We start from the raw sequence: 24,932 nt of genomic DNA on the forward strand, positions 1-24,932 counted from the left end.
CTCTCAAAGATGGGGGAGCAGTCGATGGTCCTGTGGGACTGTGGTATCATTTACATTTTCATTTATTGTGTTGTTATAAGGATAGTTACTCTGTTAAGTATCAGCTCTAAATTATGTATGATTTTGATTTAAGTTCAAAGTGCAAATCCAGCAAGTCCTTAATATTGGGAAGGTAGAGGGCAAGCTGCTGCCAAACAATTTGTGGCGAGTCACAATTTACGGGGTATCTCTTCCTCGCCACAAGATCTTGGATGATTTCTACATTCATAATATCAAGCACCATTAAACTCACCATTATTTTGACCGCAAATTCTGGACCAAGATGGAAAGTTCTCTTTTTCCCTCAGTGTGAAAATTGTCTGGCAACCAATTCAGTGATTTTCGCATCATTGGTACTCTGGATCAAGAACTACTTGCAATCAATGTAATAGGTGCATTTGATTAGGTGGGAAAATGCTTCATCAATTGCTAATGTACAAGCTTTGAGCTTCCTCTCGCTCACCCATGGTTTAGTGGCATAAAATCCGTTTGTAACAAATTGGCAGGAACTCACTCAGAATTCTAACTTCAAAGGTTTTGGGTTTCGCAGGAAGTAAAAATTATAAATGTCAAATACGACCCCAACCCAGCATTGTGTGAGATCATTAAACTTTCTCCCGCATTGCATTCATGTTCTTTGAGTTATACTGCTGACATTGACCTCCTCCACTATGATTTGCCACTGCCTTCTGAGTATGTGTTTAGAGGGACTCTGGCCTGTCTGAGCGTACTGGACAACTCTCTTCTGTTTGATCTCTCCCACCAAAGAATAACCGGGGAGTGTGGGTGGTGGTGCGGATGCAGGGGGAACACTGGTTGCATGCACAAATCATGATTATGTGCAGAAAACCTGTGAGTTTTGTGTGGCACCTGCATTCCACTAAATGGAGGGTGGATTTTGCCCCGGGTTTCAAGGGCTAACCAATTTGCAGCCCTTAAATTATATCACCAAGTTCTTAAAGGATCTGCAAAAGTGCACTGTTTCCTAATACACACATGTTCTTTCCATTATTCCAACAAAAGATTTGAAAACTAAGGTGGATCATCCAAGAATGTAATTTTTGAGGATACATTTTTGGGAGTTGCTAGCCTGTCTCAAAACTAGACTAATTGGCTTTTCCTTAGGTCATTACTGAGCTATTTCACATATATTCAGAAGGTGAAATTTCCTGAAGACAGAGTGAGTATGTTTTTCTGTTTGGTCTTCATTACATCAAAGAAGATGTTAGTCACTCTGCCACCTCGCCTAATTTACTCCATCTTGATATTATTATAATGCCACTTGCTTTAACCTAAATCCATCCTCGCAAGTGGCAGGAATAAGCAGATGGGGAATAAGGAATTTCAGGATTGATTATGTTACATTTTGTATTTAGCAGTAAATTAGTTATTAGAAACTTTGAAAATAGGGTTTTAGTTTTGTCAGAATCCAGAATTTCAGTACTTCTATTGGCAAATGTATCTGAGTTGAGCACTCACTGACATTCTTGATGTCAGGAGTCTGGAGGTTTTAGTCATGGATGTAGATTGAAGTAGGCTGCTTTAGTTGAGAGACATGGGACCATATATTCAAAGATAATGAAACAAACAATGTGGTTTCACAAAAGTAGATTTACAGAATGGTATGTATAGAAGTTTATCTGAGTATGTTAAATACTGGTAGATCTCTATGATTTGATTTAAGGAGTAAAATCAAAAATACATAAATTGAGGACATAATGAGGGAGATTGAGACTCACTTTGCGATGCTGAGGAACTCATCAATAATATGGATATACATAGATATTGTTATGGGCCAGATTTTAGAGAACCCCAAAGTGTATCATGGAGTTCACCTGACCCACAACTTTTAATAGATTGTCAGCAATTACAGCAGAAAAGGACAAGTATGTGCTAAAACAAAACAATGTTTATTCTATGAACGCAAGTTAACCTTTTTAAAAACAAACAGTGAACAACAAAACAACCATTAATTCAAATACAACCCCAAAGACTACATCACTAAGTAACCCTGTAAGCTGTCCTTTTAACATCAAAAAGACTTAACAATCCTTAAAACAGGAGCACATTAGGTTTACATTCAATACTGAGACCTTTAACAATTCTGGGTTCACCAAATAATCCATAGATAGTCTTTGGATGGCAGAGATCAACAGTACAGCTCTTTGTTTTAACTCCAGATGCAGCTCACTGAAAAACACAGACATACCCAAGCTTTTCTCAAATTGAAACTAAAAAGCAGAAGTAGAGCTGAGCTCCACCCACACTCTGACATCACTCCAGTAACAGCGCTCCATTTCTTAAAGGTACATTTATTAAACACTCATTTCTTAAAGGTACTCTCACATGACAATATTAACAGTTGTTGATAGAGGTTAAAGCATGTGAGAGTTCTGTTGTTTGAAAACAACGTGGAATGTTATGATTTTGATTTTATTTGAAACCCACTTCGTAACTCAAGGAAACCTTAAGCAGCAAAGTGAAATATCCTGGAAGAATTTCCATGTTATACCTGAGAAAATCATTTTTAATTGCACCTCTCTGCAACGTGCCTGTTTTCCTTCAGCTGCCAAAAATGTTATTTCTGCCTCAACCTGAATGAGATTTTGTACTATAACAATCCCAGCCAGACTCCAACATTTGCTGAATACTGGACAGGAATAGCAATCACTTTTTTTAACTTTGTAAAATTGTGAGGAAAGGATACTTTGCTCCAGGAGTGACTCCACGCACAAATGGGACTTGGGTATTAAAACTAACTATTATTAACACAGTATTAGTTTTGACACATTACACCATCATTCACAGCACAGGAATATAGCTTACAATACAGCAAAGATTAGGGATACAGGGATTAATTAAGAAAGGGAAAATAGAGTACGAGATAACATACTTGCAGGGAACATAAAAACTGACTGTAAAATTTCTGTACGTACATGAAGAGAAAAAAAATTGTTGAAGACAAATGTCCCTTACATTCAGAAACAGGGGAATGTATAATAGGGGACAAAGAAATGGCTGAGCAACTATGCAGGGGCTGGTTTAGCTCACCAGGCTAAATCGCTGGCTTTTAAAGCAGACCAAGCAGGCCAGCAGCACGGTTCGATTCCCGTACCAGCCTCCCCGGACAGGCGCCGGCTTTTCACAGTAACTTCATTGAAGCCTACTCGTGACAATAAGCGATTTTCATTTCATTTCATTTCATTTCACATACTTTGGTTCTGTCTTCACAAATGAGGACACAAATAAGATATCAGAAATATTGGGGAATGCAGGGTTTAGTGAGAGCAAGGACCTGGAGGAGATCAATATTAGTAGAGAAGTGGTGTTGGGGAAAATGATGGGATTGAAGGCTAAAAAATTCCCAGGGCGTGAGAATCTACATCCCAGAGTACTTGAAAAAGTGCCTCTAGAAATAGTGGATGTATTGGTGGTCATCTTCCAGAATTCTCTAGATGCTGGAACTGTTCCTGCAAATTGGAGGGTAGCAAATGTAGCTTCACTATTTAAAAAGGGAGGTAGAGAGAAACAGGAAATTGTAGACCAGTGAGCCTGACGACGATAGTGGGGAAAATTCTAGAATCCATTATCAAAGATTTTATAGCAGAGCACTTAGTGGCAGGATCAGACAGAGTCAGCATGGATTTATGAAGGGAAAATCATGCTTGACAAATCTACTGGAATTCTTCAAGGGTGTAACTAGTAGATTTGATGATGGGAAGCAGCAGATGTGGTATATTTGTACTTTCAGAAAACTTTTGACAAAGTCGCGCATAAGAGGTTAGTGTGTAAAATTAAAGCGCATGGGATTAGGGGCAGTGTATTGAGATGGATAGAAAATTGGTTGGCAGACAGGAAACAAAGAGATGTAATTAATGGGTATTTTTCAAATTGACAGGCAGTAACTAGTGGGATACTGCAGGGATCGGTGCTAGGACCCCAGCTATTCACAATATATATTAATGATTTAGATGAGGGAACAAAATGTAATATCTCCATATTTGCAGATGCAAGTTGGGTGGAAGAGTGAACTGTGAGAAGAATGCAGAGATCCTTCAGTGTGATTTGGACAAGTAGAATGAGTGGGCAAATGAATGACAGATGCAGTATAATTTGGAGAAATGTGAGGTTTCAAAAACGAGAAGGCAGACTATTATCTGAATGACCATAAATTAGGAGAGGGAAAGTGCAACGAGACCTGGGGTCTTCAGACACCAGGCATTGAATATAAGCATGCAGTTACAGCAGGCGGTTAAGAAGGCAAATGGTATGTTGGCCTTCATAATGACAAGATTTGAGTACAGGAGCAGGGATATCTTGCCACAATTATAACGGGCCTTGGTGAGACCACACCTGGAATATTGTGTCTCAGAGGATGATTAGTGGACTGCATCTTTGATGCCTGAATACTGTGCATGAACTCTAGGAGTGTCAGCAACATATAGGCAATTGCCAATAAACAAACACTAAAGAGCAGTGAGGATTCTCTTGCAGCCAAACAGTAAGCTCCTGGATGAGCGGAGGGTAGCTGAGCTCGTCCTCCCAGTCTTTTCAGCAGAGGACTAGGGGCTCCTGATGTGGCCGGGGATGAGTGTGCAGAGCAAAGTTTGCCACCACAACTGGCTCGCTCAATGGCACTCTGAGAGAAGACGGGACAGTCATGGTAAGTTTGGAGAGTTGAGGGTTCCAGCATGAAAGCCCTCACTGATTGCCAGTCTATCTCCATCTCCAGTTCCTTCCTGATATAACAATGTTTTCTGGTGTTGATTCTGCAGAGGCTGACCTTGTGTTGCTTGCGGCAACCAAGGTGGCCAGATGCTGTAGAAGGTAGCAACACCAACTCAAGCTGGAGGTGACATCCCATTTCAGCGAGCCTGAAGACCCGGCCACCCGTCAGGCTGAGGAGGGAGGCCAGTGAAAGCCCAAGATGTACAGGCATTGCAGTTCATTCCATGAGCTGATGGACAGTATGTTCCGCAGAATAATAAGAATAATATTTCTTAGTGTCACAAGTAGGCTTACATTAACACTGCAATGAAGTTACTGTGAAGATCCCCTCGTCCCCACACTCCGGCGCCTGTTCAGGTACACTGAGGGAGAATTCAGAATGTCCAATTCACCTAACAAGCACGTCTTTTGGAATTTTGTGTGAGGAAACTGGAGCACCCGGAGGAAACCCACACAGACACGAGGAGAACCTGCAGACTCTGCACAGACAGTGACACAAGCCGAGAATCGAAGCCGGGTCCCTGGCGCTGTGAAGCAACAGTGCTAACCATTGTGATGCTCCTCTAAACAGAGAGACAGTGCGGCACCGGTGCCTCGTCTTCGTGGACACGGCAGCCCTGGAGAAGGAGGACATCCGCTACTAGTGACCAGGAAGGTCACTGCAGCCCTAAACGTTTGGGCCACCAGGTCATTCCAGGGCTCGCGTGGGCCCTTTGTGACATATCACCGTCATCCTCCAACAGATGCATCCGAGAGGTGATGGATGTTTTGTATGCCTGGGCATCAGACTATATCACTTTTGAGCTGGACTAGGCCCACAAAGTTACCCAAGCTGCAGGTTTTGCCACCATCGCCAGGATGCCCCAGGTCCAGGGGGCGATCGGTGGCATGCATGTCGTGCTGTGAACACCGGGTTGAAGTGCCCTGTATTAACAGGAAGGAGTTACACTCCCTGAATGTTCAGATCGTGTGCGACCACCATCTGAGGATCATGTACTTGTGTGCCTGCTACTTTAGAAGTGTGCATGACAGTGACATCCTGGGGCACTCTGAGATTCCCGGTGTCTTCGAGTACCACCTCAGGATGATGGGTTGGCTCATGGGGAGCAAAGGGATACCCGCTGATGATGCCAGTGCAGAGGCCTAAGACGGAGGCAGAGACCTGATACCGTGAGGCCCACGCCACCACCCGTGTTGTCGTTGAGCTGTGCATCGGGCTGCTCAGTATGTGGTTCTGATGCCTTGACTGTTCTTGTGGTGCATTGCAGTACAGCTTCTAGAGGGACTCCCGCTTTGTGGTGGTCGCTGTGCACCTCACAGTCTGGCACAGCAGCAGGGTGACATGCTGGAGGAGGAGTAGCAGGAGGAGGTGGATGGACATGCAGCCTCATCTGAGGAGGATGATGAGGTGGTCCAGGAGGTGTTGGAGGATAAGCCTGAGGAGGAGCCTGAGAATGGAGGACAGCTGATGGCAGTTTCCATCATGCCAGGAGGACCAGGGAGACCCTCATCATCTCCAGATTCTCCTAGGATGAGAATTCAACTGCCCCCCCATTCCCTTCCCCACCCTCCCCCTGCCATTACACCACCCCATCGCCGACCACCCTGTTCCCCCTCAAAGGGTCTTTGCAACGTTACCTCAGGGTGATGGTCCTGTGTTGACACTATCAGCTGGATTCTGCGTCCCACCGCGCCAGATTTCTCTTTCAGCACACCGGCGGGATGCCCCATTTCGTCGGCTGGTCAATGGGGTTTCCCATTGTGGGACAGCCCCAGGCCGTCGGGTAACCCCCGGGCTGCCGGCAGAACGGAGCATCCCGACAGCGGAGAATCCAGCCCCTTGTACTCCGCAATTTCGGCTAAAGTTTCACTCCTGTCTTCCTGCTGACAGAGCGCTCTTACACCCATACTCTGAATAGGTCTGCACCGGTGCTTTTAATCATGGACAACTGTGCCCGGGGGGTGGGGGAGGTGAGAGGATGGGGGTGGGGCTGGGGGCAGGCCTGTTATGAAGATTAACGTGACAGGAGTTTCACATGAATGAAGTGTGACATGTTTAAGAGTGAACATTTTACTGTGGCAGATTTACATTCCCCCCCCGAGCTACAGATAGTGACCCCATCCCAGTGCTCCTCACTCTTCTTGATCTTCTGTGGTTTAGTGCTATGTCTAGATGTGTCCCCAGGGTGCATATCAGAGGTGGAGGCAGCAGCCTGCTGCTTTCTGTGGCCTTTGATGCCCTTGGTAAACATCCTCTGTGGGGCTTTGAATCAGGGGGCCTGACCAGTTGACCGGTGTTACTGGTGTCACTGTGCCTCCCTGTTCTGCCCGCTGCCCTTCAGCTGTACAGTCTCAGAAGGGGGGGATTTGGAAGAAAAGGATTTTGCTGCGGTCTTTTTTTATTCATTCACGGGATGTGGGCATCGCTGGGTAGGCCAGCGTTTATTGCCCTTCAGAAGGTGAGTAAGTTGGTGAGTTGCTTTCTTGAACTGTTGCAGTCCTTGAAGGTTAGGTACACCCACTGTGCTGTTAGGGAAGGAGTTCCAGGATGTTGCCCAGCAACAGTGAAGGAGCGGCAATATATTTCCAACAGGGTGGTGAGTGATTTGGAGAGGAACCTCCAGGTGGTGGGGTTCCCAGGTATCTGCTGCTCTTGTCCTTCTACATGGTAGTGACCGTGGGTTTGGAAGGTGTTGTCTAAGGAACCTTGGTAAGTTACTGCAGTGCATCTTGTAGATGGTACACACGTCTGTCACTATTTGTCAGTGGTGAAGGGTTTGGTTTGAATGTTTGTGGAAGGGGGGTTATCAAATGGGCTGCTTTGTCCTGGATGGTGGCGAGCTTCTTGTGTTTCTGGAGCTGCACTCATCCAGGCAAGTGGAGAGTATTCCATTACACTGCTGACTTGTGCCTTGTAGATGGTGGACTGTCTGTGGGGGGTCAGGAGGTGAGTTACTCGCTGTAGGATTCCTAGCTTTTGTCCTGCCCTGGTAGCCACAGAATTAATGTGGCTCATCCAGTTCAGTTTTTGATCAATGGTAATCCCAGGATGTTGATGGTCTCTAGTGCTTCCTCCTCCATGATGGCGCCCCTAGTGCCCTGCAGGATTCAGTTGGATGTAGGGGAAGCTGGAGTGAGTTCCAGAGGCCTCTAAGTGATCTGGTGCTGTCAGTGACTGGGCCACGTTCTGGAGTGCTTCGACAATGTCCACCTACGTCTGGAACACGTCCCTCAGCGACTGGGACATGATATTGAGGCCCTCAGCCATGGTCTTCACTGTGAGCCATTGCCTTGGACACCATCTCTTCAGATGTGAATGTTGTGCTCCAGGCTTTCAAAAGCGGTTGCCACCTTGGCAGTGTTGGCTGAGTGCCATGCATTGTCAGCACCATCTCCTGCGCCTGAAGCCAGTGTAGCTTCCCCAATCGGCCTTGCAGTCACTGGAATGTCGCTGACACCCTTTCCTGAATCTGATGGCTGTGTTCTGTTAGCGTGGATGAATCTGAAAGAATCACTCGGTAGTCAGGTCTGTTCCAATAGTCAAAATGGTTTATTTGTTACGCCAGCGGGGAGCGAGTCTCTGGCTAATTCCTAGCTCTCTCCACAGAAGAAAAGTAAACCTCATCATTGAAACACTTTTGCAGATAAGTAACAGCCCAGCATGGCTGATCATGGTCCAATCATTTCTTAATGGTGGCAGGGTGGGATGGTGTAATCTGCAGTTGAAGGTTTATTCATGACTTTCTGATGTTATCAGACCCCTTGTCTCCTGTCCTTGTTTCTTTGCATATCCACTTCCCCTTATCGCACCTTGTCAATGGCTGGTACCATTGTCCTTAACTTTGCTACCATTATCCTTAACTCTGTCCATGGCTGCTCCCATTGTCTATATTCATGAAGATATTCTGGGGGCTGATGATGCAGATGTTCCTACTTAACAGGCTGCTTCTGTCTGACTCAGTGTGGATCTGTTCTCTCAAAGAATACGGTCAAGTTAGAATGTAGTCAAGCCCCACCATGCTTTGCGTATGTTGTTTTAACCTGAGAGCATACATTTGCTTCTTGATGTTTGCTACAGACATTAAACATATTTGGTATTTGTTACATATTAAGTACGCAGGTGCCTCTGCCCAGGAAGTGCCCCCTAACAGTTCTATCATCTTCAATAGCTCTGGAAGAACCTTGTCCAGAGGCTCAGCATCTTCCTGGGACCTAACTGTGTCCTGGGATTCAGCAGACCTCCGACTGCCGTCTCCCTTGGATGCTCCTGTCACCACTAGATTGTGCCCCAAAAGCCTGTCCACTAATTTTGTCCACTGAGGTGTGTCTCTCTGCGCTGGTGCAAGATGCGGGTGATAGCAATGATGCCTCGGCAGTGGTCTCCTCTAAGGTTTCCAGGGTGTTTTCTTGAGTGGTCAGGAGGGGATAACTTCTGAAGGCCTGGCCTCATCAGGCGGTGATCCTGCGAGACCATGGGCATGTGGTCTCTGAGAGGGAAGGATAATTTTTCAGACATGAACAACTCACTTGAGACAGGTCATCTGCGTGATGGGTCAGTGGATCCTCACCTCTGTGGCACAGGCCAATCTCGCTTTCAGTGGCTGCTCTCTCCTCCGGTATACCTGCAATTCCCAGGGGCGTTCCTCACAGAGGCTGTGGACACGAATCTCTGGGATTCCTCTGCCCGTCTTGGCCCCTTCCTGTTGATTATACATTATTTTCTCTTACGGGGACAAAGAGAGGACATTTTGAGCCGCACGCTTGATGGGTCGGGGGGGGGGGGGGTCGATAGAAGGTAGCATGTGTGGGCATCGTACATGGATTTGGAAGGGGTTGTGCTGGTTGGTGCAGGGGGATTCTGAGGAACAAGCTTTAAGATTGGATGTGGGGAGCGTGCAAGGTGGATTGGGATGTGGGATGGTGACCTTGGAAATTTGAGGGATGGCAGACAGAATTGATGCCAAGAGAGAGGTGGTAACTTACCCTTGCAGCTCGTTGTAGCTCATTGGTCGTCTTCCGACATTGGACAACAGTCCTCCTGGTCATGCTGCCCGCACTAACAGACACTGCCACTGCCTCGCAGGTGGCATTGCTGACCCTGCTGCTGGTCCTCCGACCTCCTCGGAGGAACAAGGTGTCCAACTCTCATCCACTGCATTGAGAAGCCTGGCCAGGTCGGCATCACCATAGCAAGGAGCAGATCTGCCTGCTGCCATGCTTGTGTGTTGATTCGGAGTGAGTGGTGAGAGACCGCTTAAAAGCAGCTCCTCTATGTTAACGGCGAGCAGCTGAGGCGTGTGTTGGATGAATCAGATGGCAAAGCAACCAGTAATGCCTAGACTCTCGTGGGAGCACATTTTTGGCACTAAGCGTCGTTGAATATGGGCGGCAATCTCGCCAATGCGGCCATTACGAAAGACCCCGAAAGGCGCCCAAAACCAGATTTTATCTTTGGTCCACTAACTCGCGCCCACTGTCTCTAAAAACCTACTCACCTGACATAATAACAAAAACCCATTAAGCGTTTCAAACATAGTTTGAAATAATGATGATCTCACTTTTACAACATTTTAATTGCACCTTCCGCAGCCAAAGTGTCTGCTTTTCTTTTAAACCAGGACGTTAAAAAATATTACTGCAGAAGATATATACACACTCTGACCCAGAATTTTGAAACCATTACTGCACCAGATACATATAATACATTATATATACCAATTTATTACATTCATCATAGTACCAATCACTTGTCATTCAGCAGCATATTTCTGATGACGATTTGAGATACTTCTTTTAGTTTTACTTTTATCCTTTGTGTCTGATTCAATCAACAGGGCCAATGGCATACTGCCTGGTTACTGAGTGTGATGGGTGAATGCAGAGCCTGCTGTTGGTGTGCAAGCATGTTGTGTGACAGGCCTGGCTCCTCTGATTACCCGCATGAGTTACCCAAGGGATGTCATCTAGCCTGGTGCTTCCTCACAGGGAGAGAGAGCTTTTCTTTTTATAATACTGACAAACATAACTGCTTTTATTCAGCTCATCTCAGCTCAGATGTACATTGTTGCATTGACCTAATCAACAGTATGAGAGGTTGACTGCAATTGTATAGTATTACAATCAGGACAATATTACTCATGCAGATGGAAAATAACGGGGACAGAAGAGAAGAAAAATAATTAAATACAATGGAACTTCCTATTGCAGTATTTAAAGAAAAACTATGATTCTTTCCCAGAGTTGTTACGAGCATTGAATTACATGTATTGCAAAGGCCTGACTGAGCATTGTCAAGAGGGTGCAGAATTAATAATGAAGGTGGCCAGTAGTCTAGATATTTACACCCGACTGTGTGCTAACGTGTTGTATCTGGACCTTCATGTCTCTTACACTCATCAGCAAAGCTTTTCCAACTGTGAATTAATGGCGGCTTTCTATAATAGACATTTTCCACCACAACCGATATAAATATATAACAAGTTTATCCATGGCAATTTGCCCCCAGTCTCCTAATAGCCACATCAAAGAAGTGATTATTAGTATGGTTCTACAGAACCACTCATATTGTAATAAAATAAATAATTTCATTTGCATCATTAAGCTTTTCCACCTAGATGCATCACTGTTATCATCTCATTATCTCTCCCATTTTTGTATTGTTTCACAAAGGAGTTCCAGCAGAAAGTGCCTTAGGCAAAAAGAAAGTTGGCCTTTTTTGAAGCTGATATTTCAGCCCCTTGGTCAAGATGGAACATTTTGCAATTACAAATCCTCGCTGAGTTATCTTTATCCTATTTTGATGTAGAATTCAGTCTCACAATATAGACATGATTGGTCTAGGTATGTGAACCAACATTATAGACATTAGGGGTAAAATTCAGCCTTCTGTTGCAGAATGCAATATGGAATTTTATTTTTCAGGAAAATATCCTTTCATTAAAATGTTTCCAATGAAAGGACAATTTGGTGTGACCAATCCACCTATACTGCACATCTTTACATTTTTGGGTTGTGGAGGTGCGATCCATGCAGACACGGGGAGAATATGCAAACTCCACACATGCAGCGACCCGGGGCTGGGATTGAACCTGGGTCCTTGGCACCGTGAGGCAGCAGTGCTAACCACTGCACCACTGTGCCATCCTAGGAAAGTATCCTTTTTATAATATGTACATGATAGTATTATTTCTCACTAGCTCAAAGCTTTCCTTTACTATGTCCATGAAATAATGTTATAACTGAGTTTTACAAACAAAGGAAGTTCTGATTCTTCTGCATAGTCCGTGCTGAGTTCACTTGAACATTGCTATCCTTGAACATAGAACAGTACAGCACAGAACAGGCCCTTCGGCCCTCAATGTTGTGCCGAGCCATGATCACCCTACTCAACCCACGTATCCACCCTATACCGTAACCCAACAACCCCCCCCCTTAACCTTACTTTTATTAAGACACTACGGGCAATTTAGCATGGTCAATCCACCTAACCCGCACATCTTTGGACTGTGGGAGGAAACCGGAGCACCCGGAGGAAACCCACGCACACAGGGGGAGGACGTGCAGACTCCACACAGACAGTGACCCAGCCGGGAATCGAACCTGGGACCCTGGAGCTGTGAAGCATTTATGCTAACCACCATGCTACCCTGCTGCCCCTTTTTTTTTTTTTTTAAATCAGTATTTTTAATTCCATATCTTTATTGAATTCAAATTTAATCTGCTGTGGTGAGATTCGAACCTTGGTCCCCTGATGATAACCTTGGGTTTCCGGATAACTAATCTTGTGACAATACCACTATGCCACCGCCTCTCCCAACTGTCGAGTAGTAAGAAATAAAACAGAAGCCAAAGTCCCTGGTCCCCATTATTAGTCAGTTACTAGTAAACTACAAATGCTGTGAGTTTGTATGAGGACAAGATTGGATTAACTCCAAATGATTCCAGTACTGGAAAGTTGCTATACCCAATCTTGAGTCTCCACTTTCAGGAAAGTAAAATAGAAAATGGCAGAAAATCTGCACCAGCTGCATCCCACACACTGTAATGGATGAATAAGTAGTTCACTTGCTTTCTTCGGTATTATTGAGGGAACCATTATGGCCAGGGTACTGGATGACCTGCTGCTTTTTAGTGAATGGTGTCATAATATACATCTAGGTATATGATGGTGTGCAGACAGGCAGTGATTGACACACAGGATGACCAGTGAACACACAGAACACAGCAGCCAATCACCAGACAGGACACTACCACTATAAAGCCAGAAGGCACTAGTTTTCCCGCTCTCTCGGGATCCAGCCTCTGAGACAGTCAGAGCTCGTGAGCAGCAATTAGAACAAACACCATGTGGTAGTAAAATAGTCTGGTCAGGTTAGCCTCAGGTCTCCAGTCAAATCAGCATAGTGTCAACCCACAGTTTAAGCATCTATTATAATTAAGTGTTCAATAAAATCGAGTTGCATTTCTTCAAGTATTGGAAGCCTGTCTCTCTCACCACTGCAGTAAACGCAGTCCTCGTAGACCCAGCTTACCCAACACATCAAATGGTTTAGGTCGATGTCAAATAGCTAATCAAAAGGATGGCATTTCCAAAAATGTAGCAGACTCTGCTCAAGACTCAGATTGGGTGTTAAGGTCAATTTTAAACCGGTAATATTTTGATCCAGAGAAAAAAATGCAACAAACAGCCACGCTGATAAAGCCTATACAATATAAAGTACAGGCATTACACTGGGCCATACTTACATTTATCTAAAATAAATATTGCAAAAGATGTAAATCAGTTACTGACAACAAACCATTGTGGCTGCAACATGAGTATACATGTTCCAATCTACCAAATAGGTGAACAATAAGCAGCAAAATAGTACCAGTGACAAAACTGTCTGCACCAAAAAAATTATTGGCCAGAATTGTCCGCCACTGGCAGCGGAGTTCCCGATGTGGCGGGCAATCACACATTGTGCAAAAAACAGGATCGGCGTAGCGACGTTCTGGTCCCCTGGTGACAAGGGTATCGTAGTTCGTGCCCTGCACCGGCGGGAGGTTATTTAAACCAATTTTCATCATATTAACAGGCTGTACACCGGATTCTCCATGCCTCCGTGATGCTCCAGCCTTCTGCGCCAGGATTTACACCAGCGCGTGGATTGGTTCAAGCATCTGCCAGCATAGCCCTGACACGGTGGACATCACGGTGGGCCAAGGGGGTAGGTATTTAACAAAGATGGTCCCCCTCACCCCCACAATGCAAATCCTTCCCACCCAACCCCACTGTCAGAGATCCCCATAACAAAGATTCCCCAAAACAGAGACCCCTGATAACAGAGAGCCCCCATAACAAAGACCCCCCCCCCCATCTCATTTAATCTTCCATCAGATGATACCCCCCTCCCCATCAGTCATCACTTCCTGGAAGATAAAGTGCAGTCCAGGTAGAAACAGTGAAAAATCACTGATGTTTCACTTCCCTCTCATTACATCTGCTACCTCAGATAGAGGTTTAGAAAACAGTAGCGGCTACGTCATAGAAAATCGAAACAACATTGCAAGGATTTAAACCCCCTCAGATCATTTGATCTGTCAGGCTTCTATTCACTTTCAAGGAGAAATAGCTTTTAGTAGGCTGTAATTGACAGGGTTATAGCTCCTAGACAACCAGAAGACTGGATTATTTATTTTCATTTTCCTTCATGCTTGAACGCATCTCAAGTACCTTGCTTTGGAACTAACCACAATGTTTATAAACATCTAGGAGCTAAGTCTTTTAGTTCCTCTTTTTCTCAGCAGAAAGCACTTAACTGCTTTTGATGTGGTCAGGAGATGTCAATCATAGCTAGGCATGTATAAACATGTTAGTAATCCCATTTTTTCTAATAAGACTATAAGACATAGGAGTAGAATTAGGCCACTTGGCCCATCAAGTCTGCTCTGCCATTCAATCATGGCTGATATTTTCTCATCGCCATTCTCCTGCCTTCTCCCCATAACCCCTGATCCCTTTATTAATCAAGAACCTATCTATCTCTATCTTAAAGACACTCAGTGAATTGGTCTCCACAGCCTTCTGCGTCAAACAGTTCCACAGATTCACCACCCTCTGGCAGAAGAAATTCCTCCTCATCTATGTTTTAAAGGATCGTCCCTTTAGTCTGAGATGGTGTCCTCTGGTTCTAGTTTTTCCTACAAGTGGAAACATTCTCTCCATGTCCAGTCTATCCAGGCCTCGCAGTATCTTGTAAGTTTCAATAAGATCCCCTCTCATCCTTCTAAACTCCGAGTACAGACCCAGAGTCCTCAAATGTTCCTCATACGACAAGTTCTTCATTCCAGGGATCATTCTTGTGAACCTCCTCTGGACCCTTTCCAAGGCCAGCACATCCTTCCTCAGATATGGGGCCCAAAACAGTTCATAATACTCCAAATGGGGTCTGACCAGCGCCTTATACAGCCTCAGAAGTACATCCCTAGTCTTGTATTCTCGCCCTCTTGAAATGAATGCTAACATTGCATTGCCTTCTTAACTGCTGACTGAACCTGCACATAAACCTTAAGAGAATAGTGAACAAGGGCTCCCAAGTCATTTTGTGCTTCTGCTTTCCGAAGCATTTCCCCATTTAGAAAATAGTCTATGCCTAAATTTCTCCTTCCAAAGTGCATAACCTCACACTTTTCCACATTGTATTTCATTTGCCACTTCATTGCCCACTCTCCTAGCTTGTCAAAGTCTTTCTGCAGCCCCCTTGCTTCCTCAATACTACCTGTCCCTCTACAGATCTTTGTATCATCTGCAAACTCAGCAACAGTGCCTTCAGTTCCTTCTTCCAGATCATTAATGTATATTGTGAAAAGTTGTGGTCCCAGTACAGACCCCTGAGGCACACCACTAGTTACCGGCTGTCATCCTGAAAAAGACCCCTTATCCCCACTCTCTGCCTTCTGCCAGTCAGCCAATCCTCCATCCATGCCAGGATCTTACCCTGAACACCATGAGCTCTTAACTTATTTAACAGTCTCCTATGCGGCACCTTGTCAAAGGCCTTGTGGAAATCTAAATAAATCACGTCCACTGGTTCTCCTTTGTTTAATTTGCTTGTTACCTCCTCAAAGAACTCTAACAGATTTGGCAGACACGACCTTTGGCAAAGCCGTGCTGACTCAGTCCTATTTTACCATGCACTTCCAAGTGATTTGTGATCTCATCTTTAATGACAGAATCTAAAATCTTTCCAATGACCCAAGTCAGGCCAACCGGCCTATAATTTCCTGTCTTCTGCCTCCCTCCCTTCTTAAACAGTTGTGTTACATTAGCCACCTTCCAGTCCTCTGGGACTCTTCCTGCCTCCAGTGATTCCTGAAAGATCATCACTAATGCCTCCAAAATTTCCTTAGCTATCTCTTTTAGAACCCTGGGGTGTAGTCCATCCGGACAGGTAATTTATCCACCTTCAGATCTTTCAGTTTCCCCACAATCTTCTCCTTAGTAATGGTCACTGCACTTACCACTGCCCCCTGGTTCTCCTCAAGCTCTGGCATCCCACTGGTTTCTTCCACCATGTGGTACCACATCCCCATTTCTTTGTGCCCATTTCACTCCTGGAGTGAGTTAGCCTTTCCTCATAATCTTATAAAATTAAAATAAAATCTATCCTGTATCCTAGCCACTGTTAGGGTCTGGTCTGGTGGCCTGGGATCGTAATATTAGTCCCAAGAATTCTCTATCTCAGAGAGCAGTGGAGGCTGGGCTATTAAATATATTTAAGGCTGAGTTTGACAGAAGTTTGATCCACAAGGAAGTCAAGGGTTGTTGATAGTGGGGGGTGGGGCAGGATGGCAGGAAATTGGAGCTAATGCCACAATGAGATTAGCTGTGATCCTACTGAGTGAACAGATGGGGTCAAATAGCCTACTCCTGCTCCTTAATTCCAATTTATATGGCACAATATTACTCCTACCAATATTGTCATGGACAGATGTATCTGTGATCGGCAGATTGCTGAGGACCATATTGTAAACACTTTTCTCTTGTTGGTTCTTTCACCACCTGTCATCGGCTCAGTCTGGCAGAACTGTTCATCAAGACTAGGTCAACTCGGTCAGTAGAGATAGAACCAAGCTACTCTTGATGATAATCAAATAAGTCTTCCAGCCAGAGTACATTCTGTGCTATTGATATACTCAGTGCTTCTTTTAAGTGATGTTCAACATGGAAGAATATTGATTCATCAGGGAGAGCAGGAGGAGGTACAATTAGGACATTTGCTTGCCAATGTTGAACCTGATGCCCTGAAACTTCAAGGGATCTGATGTCAATGGGTCCACCACATCTGGTGGATTTGTCCTGCTAGTGGGACATGACATTCTCAGGGATGCTGATGGAGGAGAGTCGGACATTGGTTGCAATGTATGATGTTGTGAGTATGACTATGTCAGGCTGTTGCTAGTCTCGTCTGTGGGTCAGCTCTCACAATTTGGCTCAAATTCCCAGATGCCAGTGAGGTGGACTTTGTAGGGTCGAGTTGGGGGTGTAATACCTTTGTCGCTTTCCAGCGCTAAATAGAATAGACTTCAAACAGGTCTAGCAACTCATACATTGGGCACCATGAGGCACTGTGGGCCATCAGCAGCCGCAGAATTGTATCCTGCAACCTCATGGCCTGCCATATCCCCCACTCTACCATTACCACCAAGCCAGGGATTAACCCTGCTTCAATGAAGAGTGCAGGACAGCCTGACATGAGCAATACCAGGCATACTGAAAATCGCATGTCAACCTGGTGAAGCTACAACGCATCACTACTTATGTGCCAAACAGCATAAGCAGCAAGTAATAGACAGAGCTAAGCGATTCCACAACAAATGCATCAGATCTAAACTCTGCAGTCCTGCCACATCTCGGCATGAATGGTGGTGGACAATTAAACAACTCACTGGAGGGGGCTCCACAAATATCCCCATCTTCAATGATGGAGGAGCCCAGCACATATGTGCAAAAGACAATGCTGATGCATTTGCAACAATCTTCAACCAGAAGTGCCGAATGGATGATCCATCTCAGTTTCCTCCAGAGGTCCCCAGCATCACAGATGTCAGTCTTCAGCCAATATGATTCACTCCACGTGATAGCAAGTATCTGCTGAAGACACTGGATACTACAATGTCTATGGGCCCTGATAATATCCCGACAATGGTACTGAAGACTTTGTGCTCCAGAAGTTGCCGCACCCCAAGTCAAGCTGTTCCAGTACAGCTACAGCACTCGCATCTACCCGGCAATGTGAAAAATGGCCTAGGGGGTGTCCTGTTCTCAGGAAACAGGACCAATCCAATCCAGCCAATTGCCACCCTATTAGTCTACACTCCATCATCGGCAAAGTGATGGAAGGAGTCATCAAGAGTGCTATCAAGCGGCGCTTACTCAGCAATAACCTGTCCACGGACGCTCAGTTTGGGTTCTGCCAGGGTCACTCAGCTCATGACCTCATTAGAGCCTTGGCTCAAACATGGACAAAAGACCCGAATGCCACAGGTGAGGTGAGAATGACTGCCCTTGACATCAAGGCAGCGTTTGCCCGGGTATGGCATCAAGGAGCCTTAGCAAAACAGAAATAAATGGAAATCAGGTGGAAAGCTCTCTGCTGGTTGGAGTCATACCTGGCACAAAGAAAGATGGTTCTGGTGGTTGGAGGTCAATCATCTCAGCTCCAGGACATCACTGCAGGAGTCCCTCAGGGTAGTGTCCTAGGCCCAACCATCTTCAGATACTTCATCAATGACCTCTCTTCCATGATAAGGTTAGAAGTGGGGATGTTTGCAGGTGATTGATTGATTGATTGATATTTATTGTCACATGTACCGAAGTACAGTGAAAAGTATATTTCTGCGGCCAAAGGAGCACACGCAGTACGTATATAGTAGACAAAAGAATAATCAACAGAGTACATTGACAAATAGTACATCAACAAAAATGATTGATTCCAGTGTGGAATAAGGGCCAAACAAGAGCAGCATAGGGCGTTGTGAATACTGTTCTTATAGGGAACAGATCAGACCAAGAGAGAGTCATTGAGGAGTCAAGTAGCTGTGGGGAAGAAGCTGTTCCTATGTCTGGATGTCCTGCGTGGGTTTCCTCCGGGTGCTCCGGTTTGCACCCACAGATCAAAGATGTGCAGGTTCGGGAATTGGCCATGCTAAATTGCCCTTTGTGTCCAAAAAGGTTGGGTGGGGTGACTGGGTTATGGGGATAGGGTGGAGACGTGGACTTAAGTGGGGTGCTCGTTCCAAGGGCCGAATTACCTCCTTCTGCACTCTAAATTCTATGATTCTATGTGCGGGTCTTCAGACTTCTGTATCTTCTGATGGAAGGGTCTGGAAGAGGGCAAAGCATGGGTGTGAGGGGTCTCTGACAATGCTGTCTGCCTTCCTGAGGCAGCGGGAGGTGTAGACAGAATGAATGAGAGGATGGCAAGCTTGTGTGATGCATTGTGCTGAGTTCACCACATTCTGCAGTTTCTTCTGATCTTGGGCTGAGCAGTTGCCAAACCAAGCTGTAATGCAGCCGGATAGAATGGTCTCTATGGCACATCTGTACACGTTTGTAAGAGTCAATGCAGACATGCTGAATTTCTTTAACTTCCGTAGGAAGTAGAGGCGTTGTTGGGCTTTCTTTACTGTTGCATCAACGTGAGTGGACCAGGACAGCCTGTTGGTGATGGTGACCCCCAGGAACTTAAAGCTATTGATCATTTCCACTTTGGAGCCATTGATGTAGATGGGTGCCATACTACGCTTCCTCAAGTCGATGATCAGTTCTTTGGTCTTTCCAACATTTAGTGACAGGTTGTTTTTGGTATACCATACAACCAAGAGATCTATCTCCCTTCTGTTGTCTGATTCATCGTTGTTTGAGATATGACCCACCACAGTCATATCATCTGCAAACGTATAGATTGAATTGGAGTTGAATCTTGTCGCACAGTCGTGTGTGTATAGGGAGTACAGCAGAGGGCTGAGCACACATTCTTGAGGGCCCCCTGTGTTGAGAACTATTGTGGAGGAGGTGCTGTTACCTATCCTGACAGATTGTGGTCTGTTGGTGAGGAAATCAAGGATCCAGCGGCACAGGGAGGGGTCAAGTCCAAGGTTGCAGACTTTGAATATGAGTCTTGTCGGGATGATGGTGTTGAAGGCGGAGCTGTAGTCTATGAACAGCAGGATGTTAATGTTATAGCTCAGTTAAAAAGCCACTTCAATATCCGTTGGATATTACAATGTGTTCCCAACCCCCTCTGAAATGGTCCCGTCTTATCGGCAGGGACAAAGTTGCGAAAATCTCACCCATCATTTCTATGCTTATTCTATCAAACCCCTTCAGAATTTTAAAGACTTCAATTATGTCTCCCATTTTTAAAAAAGAGCCCAAGTCTGGTCAGTCTTTCCTGATAATTGTTTTAATAATGGTGGCATTCAGCTATATCTTTTCACATAAAGATCTTGCATTCAGCACACTATTTTCCACAATTCGGGCACCACAGATGTACAATTTGTATTGTCAATTTAAATATCCTTCTTCAGAAAGCAGGAAATCGCAATGGAACAGATATGGAACTTACCATTGAAGAATGAGCAGGCTTGTGAAAACTGCCATTTACGAAGCTCCAAAGTGATTTGAAAACAGCCACTCAAAAGTCAGCAATATAACAACACGATGAACCAATGATAGCTCTCAAGGTAGGTTTTGAAAGTCTGATCTGGTCACCATCTGCCATTTGCCTCTTCAGCATGATATAAAAGGTGCCATGTATTTATTGGAGGATGTGGAAGGAATTTCCATCATTGAATAGAAATATATATCACTCAATTACAACATGAAGTATAAGTGAAATGGTCATTCATCTCATTGTGGCTGCCTACATAACAACAGTGAGTGCACTTCAATCGTAATTCATTGCCGCTTTAGGACCTGTTGAAACTATGGAAAAACTATAATAAATGGAAGCATTCTTTAACATAAAACACGCGCAAGCAATTACATAGAAAGATGTATATGGAGCCAGAGGCATAGATTTACAATCCATCGTTGCACATCATATGCCACTTCTGTTCCAATTGTACTGCACTGTCTTAATATTGACAGATTTAAGATAGTGCTTATGTTTTCAGATATAGAACGAAGTAATTCTAGTAAGAAGCTTATCTCAAACATGGAAGAAAAATATTTTATGAGGCAACGTTATTTTATTCCAAGCAGGAGCTGGTCATGTCTCTTGGACAAATTATATTTATTATTCTTCATTTACTTATTAACTACAGCTTGTAGTTTTAATTGAATAAGCTGTTGTAATATTCAAAAGCTCTCATTTGTAAGGTTGCCCACAAAGTTAGGCTATATTTAATTGAATGGACTGCCAGTTTTGGAATGGAAGACTTCTGGTCACACATAAGAGCATCAATTACTCTCTCTTTTAATTTCAACTATTCAATGTATATATTCAGTAGGAGACAGGCTTTTTGCTTAGAATTTCTTCCACTGACTATTTACCATCTGTTTATTGAGTTAAAACACTTGATTTTGTGAAGGTACATTTTCTATCTTCCTCCCCTAGGCACTGTGAACTAGGTCAGCTATATGGAGTCTTAATTGATTGTATCAGTGATATGTCATCTATTAACTACTAGTCTCAGAGATTGGCCCCTCTAGTGAATATTCAACATGATAACAATTAAAATAATAGTTAAATTGACCTTCAAATAAAGAGATTGGAACAAATTTAGGGAACACAAGGGTCCAATTTTCATCTTTGAACAGGAATTGGGAGTCTAGAGATTTCCTGAATTTGAAATTCTACCTCCTACTTGACCATTCCCACCAACAGCACAGTAGCATTGTGGATAGCACAATGGCTTCACAGCTCCAGGGTCCCAGGTTCGATTCCGGCTTGGGTCACTGTCTGTGCGGAGTCTGCACATCCTCCCCGTGTGTGCGTGGGTTTCCTCCGGGTGCTCCGGTTTCCTCCCACAGTCCAAAGATGTACAGGTTAGGTGGATTGGCCGTGATAAATTGCCCTTAGTATCCAAAATTGTCCTTAGTGTTGGGTGGGGTTACTGGGTTATTGGGATAGGGTGGAGGTGTTGAACTTGGGTAGGGTGCTCTTTCCAAGAACCAGTGCAGACTCGATAGGCCGAATGGCCTCCTTCTCCACTGTAAATTCTATGAACACTATTTTCAACCGGCAAAGGTGGGTTCGGCCTGGATTTAGACCTGCTGCCACCTGAGGCTGAGGCGGGCTGATGCCGAGGTGACCAGGTTAAAGGGCCTACCTCCATTCACTAAGACATTGGTCTAGTTCTGTAGATGGTCCAGTTCTGTTGATAAGTGTAAGACTCTCCTAACTCTCACCTCCCATAATCCCCTTAACCCCCCATACCCTAAAACCCTATCACTCCCCATACCACCTCCAACCCACTCACCCAGTATCCACTGTAAACAGAATTTACGAGCCCTATAATAACATTTGGAAGTCTTTGAAATGTTTATAACTCTATCAAAATCAACACACATTACTTCAATATCCACCTAATCAATAGTCTCTGAAAAACACATAAATATGTCAAAATAAACAAGCTTCCATTCCAATTTACAGCTGCATCAACTATGCTGAATTCATTAGATGGCTAGAAGGCATCTAAGCATTTGTAATGAATTTCCACTGAACAACTGTATGAACAACCTGCGCTGAGCAGAATTAATTAGATCCTTTGAAAATGGCCAGAAGCTCAGCCATCTGTCAAAGCTTTGAAACAGCCCAAACAGATGGCTGGGATGAACTTGAAGGAAAAATAGTAGAGCAATGGAGAAATTCCCTACAGTCAGGTCAGTGTGGAATAGCACTTTATCTAGTAGATAATGTACTCCAATTGATCTGAAGGCACTATCATTTTCACAATGCTCTTTTTTCCCCCTCATTGGCTTGCCAGGTTGTCAGAAGTAACAACCTGGTAACCACATTATTTAATAGCCAGTAACTTTTCCAAAACAAAGCAGAATGGTCAATCACTTCAATAAAAACAGATATAGTCATTATGACATGTCAAGAAAGGAACATTTTTTTGTCTTGACATTTCATATGGTTCCCACCTCCAAACCATGGTTCAGCCATGGTTTACGGCACCTCTCTGTTGATGTGACTCATGTCACATGCTTTCATCCACCTTCCTCCATCAACGTTGCTGAAAATCCCGTACCAGCCTCCCCGGACAGGTGCTCCGTGGAATGTGGCGACTAGGGGCTTTTCACAGTAACTTAATTGAAGCCTACTCGTGACAATAAGCGATTTTCAAATGCTGCCGGTAGAGTTCAGTCAGTAACATGTGAGCTCCCAACATACCCACGAATCTTGCTCTGCTGAAAATTGCCAGTAGCAGGCTAGGGGATAGGAATCATCTGGTTCTGCCCTCCATCTTTAAAACCTACCTGATGAACTTGTAGCCTCTTGTTGGGATGGGAATATCCAGTCCAACATCACACTTAGAATATGGAAAGTGCACAGAAATTCAAAATTCAACTACTGCTCAAAAATGTTTAACTCCTGCATGATTGAAATCATCTGAAGACCTCAATTACCACCCAATATTCTTCCACGACTCTATTGCTCATGTCTTCCCTTGCACCAAGTCCCATTCACCTACTACTCTGTGCTTGCCGACTTACATTGGCTCCCAGTCAAACAAGGATTGAACTTTATGATTCTTTATGATTAAGGGCAGCATGGTGGTTCAGTGGTTGGCACTGCTGTGTCACAGCACCAGAGACCCAGGTTCAATTCTGGCCTTGGGTGACTCTGTGTGGAGTTTGCACGTTTTCCCCGTGTCTGCATGGGTTTCCTCTGGGTGCTCCGGTTTCCTCCCACAATCCAAAGATGTGCAGATTAGGTTGATTGGCCATGATCAATACGTGGGGTTACAGGGTTAGGCGGGGGAGTGGGCCGAGATTGGGTGGCTCTTTCAGAGGGTTGCTGCAGACTTGATGGTCCGAATGGCCTCCTTCTGCACTGTAGGAATTCTATGGATGGATTCTTCTATGGATATGAAACACAGCCAAACATTCATAATAGCTACAACTGTGACAACAAAAGCATCCAGCTACATTGCCTAAAACTGACAGAGCAGAATGATGTTCCAATTCCATTTCAAAGACGACACCTGTCAACAAATAGAGAGGAGCTCCTGCAGAGATGTTTTTGCAACTTTTAAAGGCAGAATTTTTCTTCACATCCAATGTTGTCACTTGATTTAACTCGCAGCACAGAACACAAGACCAGAGACTGACGGAGCATTTTAAAAACATTTTTTAAAGCATTATGGCACTTTATTTAATAAAAATGTACTATCATGCATGACAATGCTTGCACAGTTGTGGCCAATGTCAGGGTCAACTTACCTTTGGACAGATCCCTATAATGAATCACTGCATTAAAATTACATCTACATTACAAAGCAGCATTTAATAGTGATATCTGAAGATTATCAAAACATATTTGGCGGGATTCTCCATTGGCTGATGTCGAAATCGCAAAATGCGATTGGGCGGAGTATAGGTTCTGTCGCTAAAATCATGGTGGGCGCTGATTTGGCGCAAAATCAAAATTCACCGTCATCTCATTAGTGGGCCTGACCCAGTATTCTCCTGGGCCTCCGGGATTCTCCACCTCCGATGGGCTAAGTTCCTGATGGCGCAGTTCACTTGTGCTTTTAAAAATCATGAAACTGCCGTCGTGGCTGCTGAGGGAGAAAGAGGGGGTACGGAAAGTGTTCAACATCGCCATAGTTCACTACAGTTGTGCTGTTGGCGGGTGGTGGCCAAGAGCTGGGCTGTGTGGTCGGGGTGGACAGGCAAGGAATACCATTGGCGCAGCTGGCAAGGCAGCCATACAGCTGCACACACTGCTAACAGCCCACTGTGAACGTCGGGCCACGGGTTATATAGGTGTACCCCCCCCAGCGCAGCCTCCTAGGTGCCCTCTGGCCCCAGCCAACCCATCAGTTGTATGGGCACGCTCCAGTACACCCAGTGCCATCTTGTTGGCTGGGTGAGTGTGGGTGGAGATTGTAATGTGTATATGCGGCTGCAGCTTGTCAGCCTCCAGAGTGTCAATCACGGACCCAGC

General features: G+C 44.7%; 1 protein-coding gene across 1 annotated transcript in view; it reads left to right on the plus strand.

The window, feature by feature from the left end:
* The window catches only part of LOC119974633 (serine/arginine repetitive matrix protein 3-like), a 753,111-nt gene that overhangs the window by 179,357 nt on the left and 548,822 nt on the right, over window positions 1-24,932 (plus strand). The window contains exons 2-3 of the mRNA XM_038813686.1: window positions 13,845-13,976; window positions 20,341-20,496. The gene's annotated coding sequence lies outside the window, so the exon portion shown is untranslated. The remainder of the gene's footprint in view (window positions 1-13,844; window positions 13,977-20,340; window positions 20,497-24,932) is intronic.

Source organism: Scyliorhinus canicula, chromosome 12 (assembly GCF_902713615.1).
Source record: "Scyliorhinus canicula chromosome 12, sScyCan1.1, whole genome shotgun sequence".
Classification (NCBI taxonomy): Eukaryota; Metazoa; Chordata; class Chondrichthyes; order Carcharhiniformes; family Scyliorhinidae; genus Scyliorhinus; species Scyliorhinus canicula.